The sequence below is a fragment of the Acartia tonsa genome, chromosome 12 (genome assembly GCF_053477335.1).
Source record: "Acartia tonsa isolate MP-2025a chromosome 12, ASM5347733v1, whole genome shotgun sequence".
In the NCBI taxonomy this organism is placed as follows: Eukaryota; Metazoa; Arthropoda; class Copepoda; order Calanoida; family Acartiidae; genus Acartia; species Acartia tonsa.
The window spans coordinates 27,373,452-27,379,956 of NC_137271.1; positions in this window are offsets into that span (position 1 = coordinate 27,373,452).

Genomic DNA, 6,505 nt, shown 5'->3' on the forward strand with positions numbered 1-6,505 from the left:
TCCCGGCTCCGGCTCCGCAACACTGTTTGCAACAAAAAAAAAATAATCCCTTAAATAATAATTTTTTAAAAAATAAGGGTGTTAACCCCACCCCTATTGACTCTTTAGTGGAAGTTACAAGTAAATGACAAACAATTAATAGATGATTTATTGTTAAGGTAATTTTCATAAGCAATTTAAACAATCAAAACTTTAGTAATGAAAAAACTTTTTTTAGGTTAATTATCTTATATAATGTTAGCAGGGACGATTATGTCTCATTGTATGGAAACTGTGCAAGAAAAACAAGAAAATATTGTTTCGTCAAAAAGAAAAACAAAGTGTAATACATCGAAAAAAAGAATTTATAAGTTTTGGCAGGTTCTAAATTATCAAATTGAAAATGAAATAAGTTTTAATTTTTATTATATTGGGAAATTTATGTTTTCAAACTTAAATTCGGCAAAAAGGGGAATTAATTTTAAGAGATATGAGAAGAAAAAAAAACATATACATTCTACTACTTTGCAGATTATTTTTGTGTTATAAATAATTTAAAGCGTAACATATGATTAGAATTTTTATGGTTTCTCGTACATAGTAATTATACAGGGCTTAGCACTTGCTAGGAGCGCAGCTACACAAGAACTAAGGTCTGTCCGTCTACCTGTATATTTATAAATGAAGAACCATTGGACATTATCCGTGCACAGAATTACATTCGTGTGATATGTTGTGTCTGCATATTAAGATCTTAAACTACTGCAACAATTCAGTTTTGTATTTATGGAATATCAACTATTAACGTTCTGCTTATACATCCACAAAAAAATGTCTCTCCCTAAAATTAAGACATAAAGTGGTATATAGGTATGAAGACTGTTCAATATTTTTTAGATAAGCTAGAAGACGCACAGCTATTAGTTTTGAAAAATAAGTGACGCTTTCTATGACTGCTGTTTTCCTTGTTTATTTACATCATATTTATTCATTGTCTTATATATTATTCCTACTAGCTAAAACTAAATAAATATATGTAGATGTAATATAAATAAAATTTAGTGGATTTTATTAATAAGTATCATAAATCTATTTCAGAACCCAAACAAAGCTTACCTAAAAATTGATACTTTTTAACTCCTTTAAACCTAAACTGTTATTAGTTGCTTTGATATTTTATAAACAGAACTGATGGCTAGCCTCTAGATTTTAAGGTACTAACTTACGGACAGGCGGCCATACAGATATAATTCTACTTTGTATTATACATAAATAGAAGGCATTCGTTATAAAATTTTATTATGTAATACAAAAGTTTGCAACTACAATTCCATAATTTTATGGAATTAACTTGAGTAGAAAATACATTTTTTAAAGTGAAGATTGTTCAGGACGTTTACTAGCCCAACTACTTCCACTATTCTTTTTATGTTGGATATATGAACACTAAATTGCGAACCAAAAAAATAGACAAATATAAATTTTCAGAATATGAGCTTTATGAACACAGTAATAGTGTCTGACTGATTATGACGTAACAAAAAAAAATTAGCCAATGAGAGGCCACTATAAATTTTACCATTGGTCAATAACGGCCTCTCATTGGCTAATTTTTTTTTGTTACGTCATAATCAGTCAGACACTATTACTGTGTTCCAGCTTTATTATTTATTTAAGATGATTTTACTGTAAAATTTTAAAATGTTGATGCATCTTTTGGTTTTGTCTATTTTTTTGGTTTACAATTTACATGACGTTCTAGCCATTTACAAAAATCTACTGGACAAAATACAATATCATGCTAATATAGTGGTTTTTTTAGGAGGAGGGGTTGGAGGAGTGTTTTTTTATACTTTCCTTCGAAAGGTTGAAATAACTCGCAAGAGAATTCGGATTAGAACCAATAAAAAGCTTCCCATGATAAGAACTTAATTAATTCAGTGTCATTTTCCATCTCATCAGACACATTTAATATTTGCATCAAATTAAAATGATTTATCTGCCGCATTGTCCTAAATGTTCTAAACTGAATTTATTAGGTAGTTTTATTTCAAATTTGTCAACATCAATAGAATTTATTATTTCACTAGTAATCCTGCAAAGTTAAAAATTAAATTTTTACAAAAACTTTCAAAAGTATTGCAGTGTTTTTAAAATGTGGAAGAATTTACATTTTAGCGATGCCTTATTTTATTTTGAAATGCTATGTCTCTTGACGATATGTGTTAAATAATTTAATATCGATAATGACAATAATAAAATGTTCATCACCGATATTTAACCGACTCTCAGTCTCGGTTATAAGTAATCCTATTATAATATTTTTTATCATGCAAGGGCACCTATTTAAATAGTAATTTTTATTTAAATCAATCAATACATACATATATATGTATTGTTGTAGAATACAGAACATTGTAAGTAAGGAGAATCTGCGCTAGAAAATTTGTTGTTTTGTGAGAATATTCTTATTGGATCTGCCTTGTTCATGAAATCTCATGAAAGGTTGGATACTGTAGGTCTAGTTGTATCAAGTTCAAAGGAGACTATGCAAGGTTGGATACTGTAGGTCTAGTTGTAGCAAGTTCAAAGGAGACTATGCAAGGTTTAATATACTGTAGGTCTAGTTGTAGCAAGTTCAAAAGAGACTATGAAAGGTTGGATACTGTAGGTCTAGTTGTAACATGTTCAAAGGAGAATATGCAAGGTTGGATACTGTAGGTCTAGTTGTAGCAAGTTCAAAAGAGACTATGAAAGGTTGGATACTGTAGGTCTAGTTGTAGCAAGTTCAAAAGAGACTTTGCAAGGTTTAATATACTGTAGGTCTAGTTGTAGCAAGTTCAAAAGAGACTATGTAAGGTTGGATACTGTAGGTCTAGTTGTAGCATGTTCAAAGGAGAATATGCAAGGTTGGATACTGTAGGTCTAGTTGTAGCATGTTCAAAGGAGACTATGAAAGGTTGGATACTGTAGGTATAGTTGTATCAAGTTCAAAGGAGACTATGCAAGGTTGTATACTGTAGGTCTAGTTGTAGCATTTTCAAGGAGACTATGCAAGGTTGGATACTGTAGGTCTAGTTGTAGCATGTTCAAGGAGACTATGAAAAGTTGGATACTGTAGGTCTAGTTGTATCAAGTTCAAAGGAGACTATGAAAAGTTGGATACTGTAGGTATGGTTATATATGGAGACGTAATTATTTTTACTGCTGCTATAGAAGATAGTTGTCTTAAATTTTCTTAAAGACAAAGATAGATCTCATGTCAAAACTAAATAATTTTAAATTAAAGAATGGGGTAATTTTTTTATAATTGCGTATATAAAGTGCATCCATTTAATGTCTATTGACTCATTTGTTAAGCACCCTATATTTTACATATCTTGACAAGTTCTGGCCATACTGTTTCCCCTGTAAAAAGTGTGTGTAGTGGTTATTATTTTGCACTGCCAACTTTTAATCAGTTCTTTGACCAGTTTGTAAGCTTAATTATTAGACCACATAGGCATACATTAACAAATTTTTCCTTGCACTTTTGGTTCATTTCCATACATATACAGAATTAATAAACCCTTGAAATATAAGAAGTTTTAAAAAATGCAAAAACCACCACATTAAATATTTGTTTGTTTTATTAAAAGCAACATTGTTTAAAATTTTTAAAAAACATATTTTGCCTACCGATCAACGTTATAAAATGTTTTTGTTAATTTTATGTGAATAGGGAAATTTTGATGCAGTAAGTCTTGGTCAGTCTATTATAATTTATTCTGAAGTGAAATAATAAATTTAGATCTAACTAGAATTTTATTAGAAGAACTATTTTTGCAGTTTTTTCATTGATAAGGGATAAGGCAATTATCGAGAAATCTATCTTCCCTCCCCCTCCCATTTATCTTCTAAACTCAATCTTAGCTGGTAAATATTTGGAAAGAAAGGGTTGTGGATTAATGTTGCAGTCCTTGCTCCCTCCCTCCCTGGATTTTCTGCAACTATTTGTCTTTTTAAATTATCAAAGTCTCTGTCCAATTTAATTCTTTTTCAAAATTTTATTGAATAACAAGGATAAAAACATTGCTAATATGCAAGGTTCTTCAATAAAATTTTACAACAGAAATGACGGTCGCAAATAAAGATAATTTTTACAAGAAATTTGAGTTTCCCTTCGAATATAAATGTAGAGATGAATGAAGAATAAATGGATCTATGAAGTAGAGGTAGAGACAAAGCCAACTGTAGAGAAGATGTTTAATGTTCATTAGAATTTTACAAAAATGTCAGACATGTTGTCTGTAATAAAAGCAAAGAAAATTATGTTTCACCTCAGTTCTTAAATCTAAGGTTTGTGAAATATTGGATTTTAACAGATGTTAGGTTATATTATTATAGTCTACTAGCGGCTGCATTTCTAGCAAATATTCATAGGTGTAGGGGAGGGGGAATGCATCAAAAAAGGTTATAGTCAAAAAAGTAGTGTGAAGCTATGGAGAACACACACGATTCAGTGAATATTGAGATCTGAACGGACAAACAAAATTACCCTACTACTTTATATTAAGGACTATAAAGAATACTTATTCCAACTGACAAACATGAACATAACAATATTTTGTTTATAAAATCTGATTGGGCTATACATTTAGTAGCACATAAATATACATCACTTTCTCAAATCATGATTTTGACACATTTATCAAACCAAAAACGAAGAGGCTGTTATACAGACAAAAGAGTCAAACCTCAAACCTTACTTGGCTGTTTTAAGGGGGTGTAGAGGGGTGAACATCTAGGGGAATTTATCCAGCCCCCTTAATAATTTTTCCAGGAGGGAGATTACACCCCCCTTTTGTATGTTTCTAATTAAGAACCGCATATTATTACAACACAACTTTATTGTCATTATTTATTAACTTTTGTCTACTTTTAGGCGAATATAAAACACTTTGCAGGTGTGATACTACACGGAAGTGAAGGTATAAAACATCTAGGAGTAGGAATACCTATATTTTTTGGCAGACAAACAATAACTCTTCATATTGATAATATACAGATATAGATAAATGGATAGATAGATAGATAGGAAAAGTCAATGTCCAATAAGAATGAAACAAGATGGGGAATTTTTAGGGTGGATATTTCGTCCGAAGAAAAATTTTATTAACCCCTATTTTGTACAAAAAAAATTTAAAGTTTATTTTCAGCAGTTCATTAAATTCCTAATTGATAACCGTAAAATCAACATAACCATAATTTGTTTTTTCCATCTATATCCGAATAAAACATGTAAATGTTTTAGTGTGTTTTTTCTGAGCTATTAAAGTATGTGACTATACTTGTTAGTAGCCCAGCTACTCATTAAGTATGATATTTATGACGTACTTCCTAACGTGAAGAATGATTTCATTGATGAACAAAACTAACTCATAGCAATTTACCAAAAGTATGTTATTTTTGCTGTGCTACTTATGGGAATTATTTTCCTTGTTTATCAATATAATAATCTACTAATATTCCCACCTTACACCATAAATAAAACCATATCAATATTTTGACTATTATTTATTATTAATATACATAAGATACATATCAAAAATATAGTAGCGCTTTAGAAAATGATGTATCTTCTATAGCGGCACAATACTTGAAAGTTAAGAATAAAATCTCCCCCATGGTTGGTTGAATGGTTAGCCTCTAGAAGATGGTCACACATAATTTAAACCACTGTACAGTAAAACTATAAGCTTGTATCAACTAATGGTGCATTAATTTTAAGGACAATAGTTTCAGTATAAACTGCACACAAGTAAAGCATAACCTACTCATAGTCCCCACTAATGATATATCAATATTTAGTATAATAGTTTCATCATTAAGAACACACAAATACAACCTTGATGATCAGTTTTAAAACAAATTTTTATTACCAATGAAGAAATGCCGCCAAATTTTCACTACCTACTTCAAAAAATATTATTTGAAACAATACCTTTTTTTGGTATGCATAAGGACCACAATCAAAGTATAATTTAAACACACGACCGTGGCTTTACACGTAGCACATTCGCTCGTCGTTGGGGAGGTAATTGGTTTGAATATCGGCCGACACAGCCTCACAACCAAAGACGTTAAAAATGGTTCCTACTGCTGCTATAACAGGTGCGCGAAATAAAAAGTTAGAGTAGGGGAAATACCTTGGCCCACAGACAGGCGCAACTCATTACCGTGAACAGTTAGTACTTCTCTGACAGAGGTCCTGAAATCAAAGGGTGGATTGTCTGTTGGATGTTACTTAACGTAATACCCACCGATGGCCGTACGAGTTTGAAATCCCATTACAAGCGGATGATGCAATTGGGTTCTCTAGATGATCACTTGAAATCAAAGGAAAGGGTAATAATTAGGTGTTTAAATTTTAAAAACCCGACTTTGCTCGGAGTGGTACTAAAAATGTTGGCTCCGAAATTGTCAACCCATTTCCGTTTCTATCATAACTCTTTACACTTCTCTACATGACCACCAGCGATACAGA